Genomic DNA, 13,896 nt, shown 5'->3' on the forward strand with positions numbered 1-13,896 from the left:
CACAGCATCATCTTTCAGGATTTGAAAGAGCTCAACTGGAATTCCATCACCTCCACTAGCTTTGTTCGTAGTGATGCTTTCTAAGGCCCACTTGACTTCACATTCCAGGGTGTCTCACTCTAGGTCAGTGATCACACCATCGTGATTATCTGGTCGTGAAGCTCTTTTTTGTACATTTCTTCTGTGTTTTCTTGCCACCTCTTCTTAATATCTTCTACTTCGTTTCTGTCCATACCATTTCTGTCCTTTATCAAGCCCATCTTTGCATGAAATGTCCCCTTGGTATCTCTAATTTTCTTGAAGAGATCTCTAGTCTTTCCCATTCTGTTGTTTTCCTCTATTTCTTTGCATTGATCGCTGAGGAAGGCTTTCTTATCTCTCCTTGCTATTCTTTGGAACTCTGCATTCAGATGCTTATATCTTTCCTTTTCTCCTTTGCTTTTCACTTTTCTTTTCACAGCTATTTGTAAGACCAGTAGGAAGCTTAATTACTGGGAATGGGTGATGGGCAGTACTCTCTTTTATAGAACTAGGGAAGGTCAACTTTCCCCTAGCTACCAGGTTCTTAAATAAAATGCTCCCTTAGGCCGATCCTTCACTTTAAAATTCCTCATTCTTGTCCATGTAATTGATTCATGTCAAATATTTTCATCCTTGCTCAGAACACCACCACCCCTCTTGTAGAAACTCACTCATGGGAGTTGAAATTGGGGGAAGTGCTTCCTCAATTTGACTAAGTCCTCTTCATGCTGCCATTGAATGGAGTTTTTGAAGCAAAATAGCCAGAAAGAAATTCTCCCCACCCCCCACCCATTTTATTTTCTCCCCTAAGAAAATAATCATGGAAAATCTAGCTCCTTTGACTGTGGAAAGTGAAAGAAGACAGAAAGAGAAAAAAATCAACTCAGGGAGCAAGGAATAAAAAGCAACATCAGTAAATATCTAAATATATTATCCTACTGTGCTTGTTATGCCACTAGTTGTACTCATGTATGATATGCAGATGACACCACCCTTATGGCAGAAAGTGAAGAGGAACTCAAAAGCCTCTTGATGAAAGTGAAAGTGGTGAGTGAAAAAGTTGGCTTAAAGCTCAACATTCAGAAAAAGAAGATCATGGCATCTGGTCCCATCACTTCATGGGAAATAGATGGGGAAACAGTGGAAACAGTGTCAGACTTTCTTTTTCTGGGTCCAAAATCACTGCAGATGGTGACTGCAGCCATGAAATTAAAAGACGCTTACTCCTTGGAAGGAAAGTTATGACCAACCTAGATAGCATATTCAAAAGCAGAGACATTACTTTGCCAACAAAGGTCCGTCTAGTCAAGGCTATGGTTTTTCCAGTGGTCATGTATGGATGTGAGAGTTGGACTGTGAAGAAGGCTGAGTGCTGAAGAATCGGTGCTTTTGAACTGTGGTGTTGGAGAAGACTCTTGAGAGTCCCTTGGACTGCAAGGAGATCCAACCAGTCAATTCTGAAGGAGACCAGCCCTGGAATTTCTTTGGAAGGAATGATGCTAAAGCTGAATCTCCAGTACTTTGGCCACCTCATGCGAAGAGTTGACTCATTGGAAAAGACTCTGATGCTGGGAGGGATTGGAGGCAGGAGGAGAAGGGGATGACAGAGGATGAGATGGCTGGATGGCATCACTGACTCGATGGAAGTGAGTCTGAGTGAACTCCGGGAGTTGGTGATGGACAGGGAGGCCTGGTGTGCTGCGATTCATGGGGTCACAAAGAGTTGGACACGACTGAGCGACTGAACTGATCTGATCTGATGGATATAAAATACTGTAAGACCTCAGTTCCTGTAGAAGAATTTAGGAAACTACAACCAAAGGAGAAAGATTAGAAATTTCACACAGACTGAAACTGTGAAGAATGAGGTGATGTCATTAGATCAGTAGTTATCACCAGGAATGGCACTGTTCCCAGGGAGGTATTTTAAGGTGTCACAGTCCTGTCTTCATTTAATGAGAAAGGACCAAGGCCTTCCCTTCCAAGAAAAACTTATCCAGCATACTTGCATAAGTTTTAATTTATCCACAGATCGTCTCCACAGATGAAAATCTACTTATCATTATCTGAAACCAGATAAAATGTTTACATATAGACACAAATTTTTTTGTGTGTGTGAAATATTGAAATATATTTAATTTTCCAGGAATAGAGTTATTGAGGGAAGGTTATACTTAACTTTTTTTGGAAATTTACCAAGAGTCAACCATTTGTAAAAATCATGCCTCCAATGATAAATGCTGCCAGTGGCTTTAGATCTAAGTTCAAGCATCTGACTATATCATGTATTAGTCATGCTCAAACAATTCCATACTTAAGTATCTATTCTTTTATTACAAATCACTTCCCTTTCATGTGTTCCTTTTTTTGGTAAACATCTTGTATGCATAAAGAAGAATCCAAGTTGATTAGGCACAAGCTCAGTTGCCCTCTTCTAGTAAAGCCACATGGTCAGTTCTTAATTTTCTCAGCAATATTATGTAACATAATATAATGTAACATAATATTACATAATAATAAGTATGAAGTAATGCCAATCAGGGAAGCTCACTTAAGCCATGGTGTCCAGGGTTTCTTTTCCTTTTTTAAAAAAAAATTAGTCATATAGTTATGGAGCGTTCACAACCCTGGCTTTATTTACTCAGTCTTCATGTCCTCTGAGATCAAATTGATACTGTATGACCTAAAGCCCCCACCATATTAACTTTGGTAGCATAATTTATCTTCTATGGCCAAGATAAAAAAAAGGCACTATTGTCCAAGCGCTAAAAAATTACCTAACAGGAGTCAGGCAAGGGCCAAACCTTTGTTTCAGAATGTTCAGGGTTGGACAAGCCAAGTCTGCTGAGTAGTCCTTTATCGTACACCCTGAATTTTATTTCAGAACATGAAATGAAATAATATAAGGAAAAATGGACCTGCTAGGAACTCAAAGCACTGTATGAAACGTATTAAGATTTTGAAAGGCAATAAAACAAAGAGTCCCTTGGACTGCAAGGAGATCCAACCAGTCCATTCTAAAGGAGATCAGCCCTGGGTGTTCTTTGAAAGGACTGATGCTAAAGCTGAAACTTCAGTACTTTGGCCACCTCATGCGAAGAGTTGACCCATTGGAAAAGATTCTGATGCTGGGAGGGATTGGAGGCAAGAGGAGAAGGGGACAACAGAGGATGAGATGGCTGGATGGCATCACTGACTCGATGGACATGAGTCTTAGTGAACTCCGGGAGATGGTGATGGACAGGGAGGCCTGGCGTGCTGCAATTCATGTGGTTGCAAAGAGTCAGACACGACTGAGCGACTGAACTGAACTGAAAACAAAATCTTATATTCTGGGAGGGAAGGTAGCTGACTATTTCAGTACACCCCTCTTTCAGCCTCCTTAAGGTGGTAGAACACAAGTTTAAAAATATAAGTCTTTGGTGTTAGGTTTCCTATTAAAAACATGGCTCTACTATTCAAAAAATTGTGTGATTAAGGGAAGGCTATTGAAAGGTTCCATGGCTCAGTTATTTTTTTTTAATCTTTTAGCAAATTAGAGTTGAAAATACTCCTGTCAAGAACATAACCAGTTACCAATAAACAGTTGTAAGTAAGCATTCACTATCTGTTAGAATTATTAAGATTACTAGATTTCCTGATTGAATAAAACAGATTACCAAATTCAGAGAGCAAAGGAAAAATTATGGTCATTTGAAGTTTTGAATGTGAACCTTTCCAGGTTGCAGTTTTGGAAGGATCTTGCTCTCAGTCTTTCTCCCAATCATTGAAGGGAATACCTACCATTTGAGATGAGTCTTTAATTCTGGAGAAAGAGTAACCAGAATGAAAAAGTGTCATTTGTCTCCCAAGGCCCTGCTCAGTGCTTTTGGTTAAAAAGAGTAAGCTTAAAGTAAACCTGTTGTTTATTCCTAAATTTTCTAAAACTATTCACTAAGGTGGGCTTCCCAGGTGGTGCTAGTGGTAAAGAACCCACCTGCCAATGCAAAAGAGATAAGAGACACGGGTTCAATTCCTGGATCTGGAAGATCCCCTGGAGGAGGGCATGGCAACCCACTCCAGTATTCTTGCCTGGAAAATCCCAAGGACTGAGGAGCCTGGCAGGTTACAGTCCATAGATTCTCAAAGACATGACTGAAGTGACTGAGCACACACACACACATTTACTAAGGTACAAATGAGGCAGAAATTCAGGGTAGCAATTCAAATAATAAACATTTGACTGAAGCTTTCTTTTGGTGCTGCTTCCCTTTAGAGGATCAAAATAGATCCTGCATTTGATACAGTCCACATGTGACAGTTAATGAAAATCCTGAACACAAAAATATTTTTTAAATCAAGGTGAAAATTCACATTATGTAAAGAGATTTTCAAATACTTTATTCATTGCTTTCATGATGTAGATACAACTTGTGAGGATATGGGAATGATTCACTTAGCAAAAAATGGGTTCTCATATATTGACCTTTAGTAAAACAACTGAGAATGAAAGAATCCATTAACTAAAGACTTCATAATACCTCAGCCAAAGAGTCTTCATTTATGGTAGAGTTTCATATCACTTTATTCAAAGTGAAGTGTCATCAAGAAGTAGAAAATGAAAATATATACTATTTATTTTTACATTACATTTACATTAAGGACCTTGCTTTCTAGATGAGCCTACAGGACATGGGGGTGTTCACTGGGGATAAAACAATGCATACTTCCAACCCTCACTAAAAGCTATTAATCTTTCTTTCTTTTCTTTTTCTTTTTGATAATCTTAACTTTTCACAGGACTGAAGTACAACTGAACTGTTTAATAATACAATTTAATAAATGTTCCCTGAGAGCTTCCCACAGCTGTCTTTCAAAGAGATCAAAGAAGATTGATCCCTGTCCCATAATGAAACACTGAGCATCTTTTTCAGACTTCAGCAGCCCTGGAAGCTGACAGCCCACTAAGGCTATGAAGTGAAATTTGTCACTTGGCATTTCTGCTGTCCTCAGACACTCTGGTCATCCAAAAACTCTCCAATTCACATTCTCATAATCCTCAGGCTCTTCTCCACTGTTCCAGTCTCTCACTCCTTCTACATTCTCCTTAATCCTTTGACTCTGCAATTTGCTATCCCTGATCCATAATCAAACACTCTTATATAGTCTCAGCGTCTTCCACAGGTTTGCCTTAACCTGACCTCCTCCTTTAGCATCACTCAAGCAGTGGTTGCCTACCTGCTCACACCCTTCTCATTTCTGGGTCAGATCATATACAACACTTAAACTACTAATGCCCTGATCACCTTCATGAACTGGTATTCCCCCATCTACCTAAGGTTCTTATTTCCATTCATGTATCCTGTGCCACTTGTGCTGAGCTTAGTTGCTAAGTCATGTCCCACTTTTTGCGACCCCATGGACTGTAGCCCTCCAGGTTCCTTTGTCCATGGGGATTCTCCAGGCAAGAATACTGGAAAGGATTGCCATGCTCTTCTCCAGGGAATCTTCCTGACCCAGGCATTGAACCAGGGTCTCCTGCAGTGCAGAGAGATTTTTACCAATTAGCTATCAGGGAACCAGTGAACTATCAGGGAACCAGTACCTTTAGGCACCCAAAGCTGTCCCACTTTAAGATCCCTAACTCAGACATTTCACTATAAGTCTACAAACATATTTCTTTTTTTTTTTTTAATTTACATAATTGTATTAGTTTTGCCAAATATCAAAATGAATCCACCACAGGTATACATGTGTTCCCCATCCTGAACCCTCCTCCCTCCTCCCTCCCAATTCCATCCCTCTGGGTCGTCCCAGTGCACCAGCCCCAAGCATCCAGTATCATGCATCGAACCTGGACTGGCAACTCATTTCATACATGATATTTTGCATGTTTCAATGCCATTCTCCCAAATCTTTCCACCCTCTCCCTCTCCCACAGAGTCCATAAGACTGTTCTATACATCAGTGTCTCTTTTGCTGTCTCGTACACAGGGTTATTGTTACCATCTTTCTAAATTCCATATATATGCGTTAGTATACTGTATTGGTGTTTTTCTTTCTGGCTTACTTCACTCTGTATAATAGGCTCCAGTTTCATCCACCTCATTAGAACTGATTCAAATGTATTCTTTTTAATGGCTGAGTAATACTCCATTGTGTATATGTACCATAGCTTTCTTATCCATACATGTGATGATGGACATCTAGGTTGCTTCCATGTCCTGGCTATTATAAACAGTGCTGTGATGGACATTGGGGTACACGTGTCTCTTTCCCTTCTGGTTTCCTCAGTGTGTATGCCCAGCAGTGGGATTGCTGGATCATAAGGCAGTTCTATTTCCAGCTTTTTAAGGAATCTCCACACTGTTCTCCATAGTGTCTGTACTAGTTTGCATTCCCACCAACAGTGTAAGAGGGTTCCCTTTTCTCCACACCCTCTCCAGCATTTATTACTTGTAGACTTTTGGATCGCAGAGATTCTGACTGGTGTGAAATGGTACCTCATAGTGGTTTTGATTTGCATTTCTCTGATAATGAGTGATGTTGAGCATCTTTTCATGTGTTTGTTAGCCATCTGTATGTCTTCTTTGGAGAAATGTCTATTTAGTTCTTTGGCCCATTTTTTGATTGGGTCATTTATTTTTCTGGAGTTGAGCTGCAGGAGTTGCTTGTATATTCTCGAGATTAGTTGTTTGTCAGTTGCTTCATTTGCTATTATCTTCTCCCATTCTGAAGGCTGTCTTTTCACCTTGCTAATAGTTTCCTTTGATGTGCAGAAGCTTTTAAGGTTAATTACGTCCCATTTGTTTATTTTTGCTTTTATTTCCAATATTCTGGGAGGTGGGTCATAGAGGATCCTGCTGTGATGTATGTCAGAGAGTGTTTTGCCTATGTTCTCCTCTAGGAGTTTTATAGTTTCTGGTCTTACGTTTAGATCTTTAATCCATTTTGAGTTTATTTTTGTGTATGGTGTAAGAAAGTGTTCTAGTTTCATTCTTTTATAAGTGGTTGACCAGAGTTCCCAGCACCACTTGTTAAAGAGTTTGTCTTTAATCCATTGTATATTCTTGCCTCCTTTGTCAAAGATAAGGTGTCCATATGTGCGTGGATTTATCTCTGGGCTTTCTATTTTGTTCCATTGATCTATATTTCTGTCTTTGTGCCAGTACCATACTGTCTTGATAACTGTGGCTTTGTAGTAGAGCCTGAAGTCAGGTAGGTTGATTCCTCCAGTTCCATTCTTCTTTCTCAAGATCGCTTTGGCTCTTCGAGGTTTTTTGTATTTCCATACAAATTGTGAAATTATTTGTTCTAGCTCTGTGAAGAATGCTGTTGGTAGCTTGATAGGGATTGCATTGAATCTATAGATTGCTTTGGGTAGTATACTCATTTTCACTATATTGATTCTTCCAATCCATGAACATTTCTCCATCTGTTAGTGTCCTCTTTGATTTCTTTCACCAGTGTTTTATAGTTTTCTATATATAGGTCTTTAGTTTCTTTAGGTAGATATATTCCTAAGTATTTTATTCTTTCCATTGCAATGGTGAATGGAATTGTTTCCTTAATTTCTCTTTCTGTTTTCTCACTGTTAGTGTATAGGAATGCAAGGGATTTCTGTGTGTTGATTTTATATCCTGCAACTTTACTATAGTCATTGATTAGTTCTAGTAATTTTCTGGTGGAGTCTTTAGGGTTTTCTATGTAGAGGATCATGTCATCTGCAAACAGTGAGAGCTTTACTTCTTCTTTTCCAATTTGGATTCCTTTTATTTCTTTTTCTGCTCTGATTGCTGTGGCCAAAACTTCCAAAACTATGTTGAATAGTAATTGTGAAAGTGGGCACCCTTGTCTTGTTCCTGACTTTAGAGGAAATGCTTTCAATTTTTCACCATTGAGGATAATGTTTGCTGTGGGTTTGTCATATATAGCTTTGATTATGTTGAGGTATGTTCCTTCTATTCCTGCTTTCTGGAGAGTTTTTATCATAAATGGATGTTGAATTTTGTCAAAGGCTTTCTCTGCATCTATTGAGATAATCATATGGTTTTTATTTTTCAATTTGTTAATGTGGTGTATTACATTGATTGATTTGTGGATATTGAAGAATCCTTGCATCCCTGGGATAAAGCCCACTTGGTCATGGTGTATGATCTTTTTAATGTGTTGTTGGATTCTGATTGCTAGAATTTTGTTAAGGATTTTTGCATCTATGTTCATCAGTGATATTGGCCTGTAGTTTTCTTTTTTTGTGGGATCTTTGTCAGGTTTTGGTATTAGGGTGATGGTGGCCTCATAGAATGAGTTTGGAAGTTTACCATCCTCTGCAATTTTCTGAAAGAGTTTGAGCAGGATAGGTGTTAGCTCTTCTCTAAATTTTTGGTAGAATTCAGCTGTGAAGCCGTCTGGGCCTGGGCTTTTGTTTGCCGGAAGATTTTTTGTTACAGTTTCAATTTCCGTGCTTGTGATGGGTCTGTTAAGATTTTCTATTTCTTTCTGGTCGAGTTTTGGAAAGTTGTACTTTTCTAAGAATTTGTCCATTTCTTCCTCGTTGTCCATTTTATTGGCATATAATTGTTGATAGTAGTCTCTTATGATCCTTTGTATTTCTGTGTTGTCTGTTGTGATCTCTCCATTTTCATTTCTAATTTTATTGATTTGATTTTTCTCCCTTTGTTTCTTGATGAGTCTGGCTAATGGTTTGTCAATTTTATTTATCCTTTCAAAGAACCAGCTTTTGGTTTTGTTGATTTTTGCTATGGTCTCTTTTGTTTCTTTTGCATTTATTTCTGCTCTAATTTTTAAGATTTCTTTCCTTCTACTAACCCTGGGGTTCTTCATTTCTTCCTTTTCTAGTTGCTTTAGGTGTAGAGTTAGGTTATTTATTTGACTTTTTTCTTGTTTCTTGAGGTGTGCCTGTATTGCTATGAACTTTCCCCTTAGGACCGCTTTTACCGTGTCCCACAGGTTTTGGGTTGTTGTGTTTTCATTTTCATTCGTTTCTATGCAAATTTTGATTTCTTTTTTGATTTCTTCTGCGATTTGTTGGTTATTCAGCAGCATGTTGTTCAGCCTCCATATGTTGGATTTTTTAATAGTTTTTCTCCTGTAATTGAGATCTAATCTTACTGCATTGTGGTCAGAAAAGATGCTTGGAATGATTTCTATTTTTTTGAATTTACCAAGGCTAGCTTTATGGCCCAGGATGTGATCTATCCTGGAGAAGGTTCCATGTGCGCTTGAGAAGAAGGTGAAATTCATTGTTTTGGGATGAAATGTCCTATAGATATCGATTAGGTCTAACTGGTCTATTGTATTGTTTAAAGTTTGTGTTTCCTTGTTAATTTTCTGTTTACTTGATCTATCCATAGGTGTGAGTGGGGTATTAAAGTCTCCCACTATTATTGTATTATTGTTAATTTCTTCTTTCATACTTGTTAGCATTTGTCTTACATACTGCGGTGCTCCCGTGTTGGGTGCATATATATTTATAATTGTTATATCTTCTTGGATTGATCCTTTGATCATTATGTAGTGACCATCTTTGTCTCTTTTCACAGTCTTTGTTTTAAAGTCTATTTTATCTGATATGAGTATTGCTACTCCTGCTTTCTTTTTTTTTTTTTTTAATTTTATTTTATTTTTAAACTTTACATAACTGTATTAGATTTGCCAAATATCAAAATGAATCCGCCACAGGTTTTTGGTCCCTATTTGCATGGAAAATCTTTTTCCAGCCCTTCACTTTCAGTCTGTATGTGTCCCCTGTTTTGAGGTGGGTCTCTTGTAGACAACATAATGTAGGGGTCTTGTTTTTGTATCCATTCAGCCAGTGTTTGTCTTTTGGTTGGGGCATTCAACCCATTTACGTTTAAGGTAATTACTGATAAGTATGACCCCGTTGCCATTTACTTTATTGTTTTGGGTTCGAATTTATACACCGTTTTTGTGTTTCCTGTCTAGAGAATATCCTTTAGTATTTGTTGGAGAGCTGGTTTGGTGGTGCAGAATTCTCTCAGCTTTTGCTTGTCTGAAAAGCTTTTGATTTCTCCTTCATACTTGAATGAGATCCTTGCTGGGTACAATAATCTGGGCTGTAGGTTATTTTCTTTCATCATTTTAAGTATGTCTTGCCATTCCCTCCTGGCTTGAAGAGTTTCTATTGAAAGATCAGCTGTTATCCTTATGGGTATTCCCTTGTGCGTTATTTGTTGTTTTTCCCTTGCTGCTTTTAATATTTGTTCTTTGTGTTTGATCTTTGTTAATTTGATTACTATGTGTCTTGGGGTGTTTCGCCTTGGGTTTATCCTGTTTGGGACTCTCTGGGTTTCTTGGACTTGGGTGATTATTTCCTTCCCCATTTTAGGGAAGTTTTCAACTATTATCTCCTCAAGTATTTTCTCATGGTCTTTCTTTTTGTCTTCTTCTTCTGGGACCCCTATGATTCGAATGTTGTAGCGTTTAATATTGTCCTGGAGGTCTCTGAGATTGTCCTCATTTCTTTTAATTCATTTTTTTTTTGTCCTCTCTGATTCATTTATTTCTACCATTCTATCTTCTAATTCACTAATCCTATCTTCTGCCTCTGTTATTCTACTATTTGTTGCCTCCAGAGTGTTTTTAATTTCACTTATTGCATTATTCATTATATAGTGACTCTTTTTTATTTCTTCTAAGTCCTTGTTAAACCTTTCTTGCATCTTCTCAATCCTTGCCTCCAGGCTATTTATCTGTGATTCCATTTTAATTTCAAGATTTTGGATCAATTTCACTATCATTATTCGGAATTCTTTATCAGGTAGATTCCCTATCTCTTCCTCTTTTGTTTGGTTTGGTGGGCATTTATCCTGTTCCTTTATCTGCTGGGTATTCCTCTGTCTCTTCATCTTGTTTAAATTGCTGAGTTTGGGGTGTCCTTTCTGTATTCTGGCAGTTTGTGGAGTTCTCTTTATTGTGGCGTTTCCTCGCTGTGTGTGGGTTAAGTCTCTGGTGCATAAAGCTCTGAGTGACTTAGACTGTATCTTTGGTCCCTGAGTGAAATCTTCAGAGGCCACAAACCCAACACCAACCATAATTATCATTATCATTCTCAGCAAATGGTTTGGACCACTCAACATAGACATATAGATGTTTAAGTCACTTCAAAGTCAATATATGGAAAACTATTTTTGAACCACTCCTTCTCTGTCAAAAATGCCCCTTCTTCAGTGTTCTCTATCTTTATCTCACTCTTGCATGCCTCTAATCCATTTTCTCCATATTAAAAAAATATGCAGTATTAAAAAGTTTTCTTGTCTGTAGGTATCTCATTCCCCTATTAGATAGAACAAATGAGTAGTAGACATATTACTGCATGGGCTGGCCCTTAACTAGCTATCTCTCCAGCCTCATCTTGTATTACTCCTCAGACTGCCAATTTTTTGTTCCCCCATAATTAGCATTTTTCTTTTTTCTACTGTTTTCTCTCCAATTCACCTTACACCTCATTCTTCACATCTCAAGGAGAATATGCTGTCTTCCAACAAAGTCTCTAAGGACCAAGCTCTCCAATAGACTAGGTTAGGTCTTCCTATTACACAGTTTTAAAAATGTGCATGTCTCAGTTAAAATTATTAATAACTCTTTCTTATCCTCAACTTAACCTCCATAATGGTAGGGTCTGGGCCTGTTTTGTCAGTTCTCAATAACATCCATGGGGAAAAAACTGAATGAATTATTTTAAATCAATCTGTTTACTATATTTTACAGACTGTAGTTCTTCCCTCTTTATTTTGACCTTAAGTGGTCAAAATTCATTTTTCTATGATTTTTTTTTCCTCACAAAAGACATGAATAACTGCAACTCTTCTATTATATAAATTTTATGCACTCTGCTCTTGGATCACTATCTCCTGCCTTTCCAGATCATTCATATTATCACTATTCCATTAAAATTTTGCTCCTATATCTCTGAAACTGAACATGTCTAGAGAAAAACATACCCACATTCATTGTTTCTATTAAATTCATGCCACAAACTTAAAGGTATTCCCTTAATTATGCCTAGTAATCAGTACATTTTACTAGGTTGCTCAACCCTACACTATCCTTGAAGACTTTCTCACATCTTCCATTCTCAGATTTCCCCTGTGGCCTTCTCTCTCAGCTGACACCCTTGCTTTCTTATTCACTTAGAATACTGAAATTCAAGGGAGAATTTTCCCAGATCCCAGCACCACATCTACCAACTGACCATCACCTGTAGCTAAAAGATCTGACAGCAAATTGAGCTACTTGTGCTCCTACCTGAATTCCCTGTGCTCCAAAACATTCATGGGTGTATTAAACCTCTACTCATGTAGAGTCATTGATTTAGGAATTCTAAATCCCTCCCTTGTATTATGTTTTCTTTTTTTTACACTAGTATTCTGAACAGTACACATACATGATGTTTCCTCCCCCCCCCCCCCAACTATGAGAATCTGGAGGCTTCTAAACCAATTATCAAGATTTATAAAATGCAGATAAGAGGGCTCATGGCCTAAATCAGAATCATATCAATGGAAAAAAATATTTTTTTAATGAGATATCATTACTGTTGTTTAGTCACTAAGTCACATTCGACTCTTTTGCAATCCCATGGCTGGCAGCACACCAGGCTCTTCTGTTCATGGGACTTCCAAGTCAAGAATACTGGAGTGGGCTGCCATTTTCTTTTCCAGAGGATCTTCCCAACCCAGGGATCAAACTTGTGTCTCCTGCATTGGCAGACAGATTCTATACCTCTGAGCCACCTGAGAAGCCTGAGATATTTTTAGGGGGAGTCTATGCTCTTTCTCTTTCTTTCTTTGCTCTTTTATTGTCAGGTCAGGGTTGATTCAATATCTAAAGGGAGTTCCTTTTCCTTAACAAACTGATCCCCACATATTCCTATCTTAAGCTTCTTAAAAATATTTACCCTATCCATGGTTATAGGTGTTAATGATCAGAATGATGTTGGTAACAAAACTAGTACCTACTGATATTCATAGTGATTTACATGTTGTAAAAATGACAGAAATATTAACTAATTGGTAGATCAGGCAGATACAACTGATCTCAATTTAGAGATGAGTAAAGGTCAAGAAAGTTTACCCATCTTTGGTCTTGGTAGTTTATCTAAAGAGGCAAAAAAAAAAAAAAATCCAATTAGCTGTATTTTTAGTGTTAAACTGAAAAAGCATCAGGTTGCTTATACTTCTAGCTTAAAGGCCAAAGATCTAGATTTGAGGTCCAGTTCCACCGTCTACTATGTGACCTTGGTATTTCTTGTAATTTCTTTTAACCACAATTGCCATCTTTGTTAAATGGGAGTGATAAAACCCACATGATTTGGATAAGAATCAAGAAACAGCAAATGTGAAAATATTTTAAAATTGTATACGGACTTCCCTGGTGGTCTAGTGGTTAAGAATCTGCCTTGCAATGCAAGGGATGCAGGTTCATTCCCTGGTTTGGGAACTAAGATCCCACATGCCATGGAGCAACTAAGCCTGCATGCCACAATTAGACAGCCCTCAAGCCTAGTGAAAGATCCCAAATGCCTCAACAAATGTCCCGTGTGCTACAACTGAGACCCAACACAATCACATTTTTTAAAAGTTTAAATATTAGATTTTATATTTCATGATATGTAGAGAATAAACGGAGAAGGCAATGGCACCCCACTCCAGTACTCTTGCCTGGAAAATCCTATGGACAGAGGAGCCTAGTGGACTGCAGTCCATGGGGTCACTAAGAGTCAGATACGACTGAGTGAGTTCACTTTCAATTTTCACTTTCCTGCATTGGAGAAGGAAATGGCAACCCACTCCAGTGTTCTTGCCTGGAGAATCCCAGGGACAGGGGGGCCTGGTGGGCTGCCATCTATGGGGT

The sequence above is a fragment of the Bubalus bubalis genome, chromosome 4 (genome assembly GCF_019923935.1).
Source record: "Bubalus bubalis isolate 160015118507 breed Murrah chromosome 4, NDDB_SH_1, whole genome shotgun sequence".
NCBI classification, from domain to species: Eukaryota; Metazoa; Chordata; class Mammalia; order Artiodactyla; family Bovidae; genus Bubalus; species Bubalus bubalis.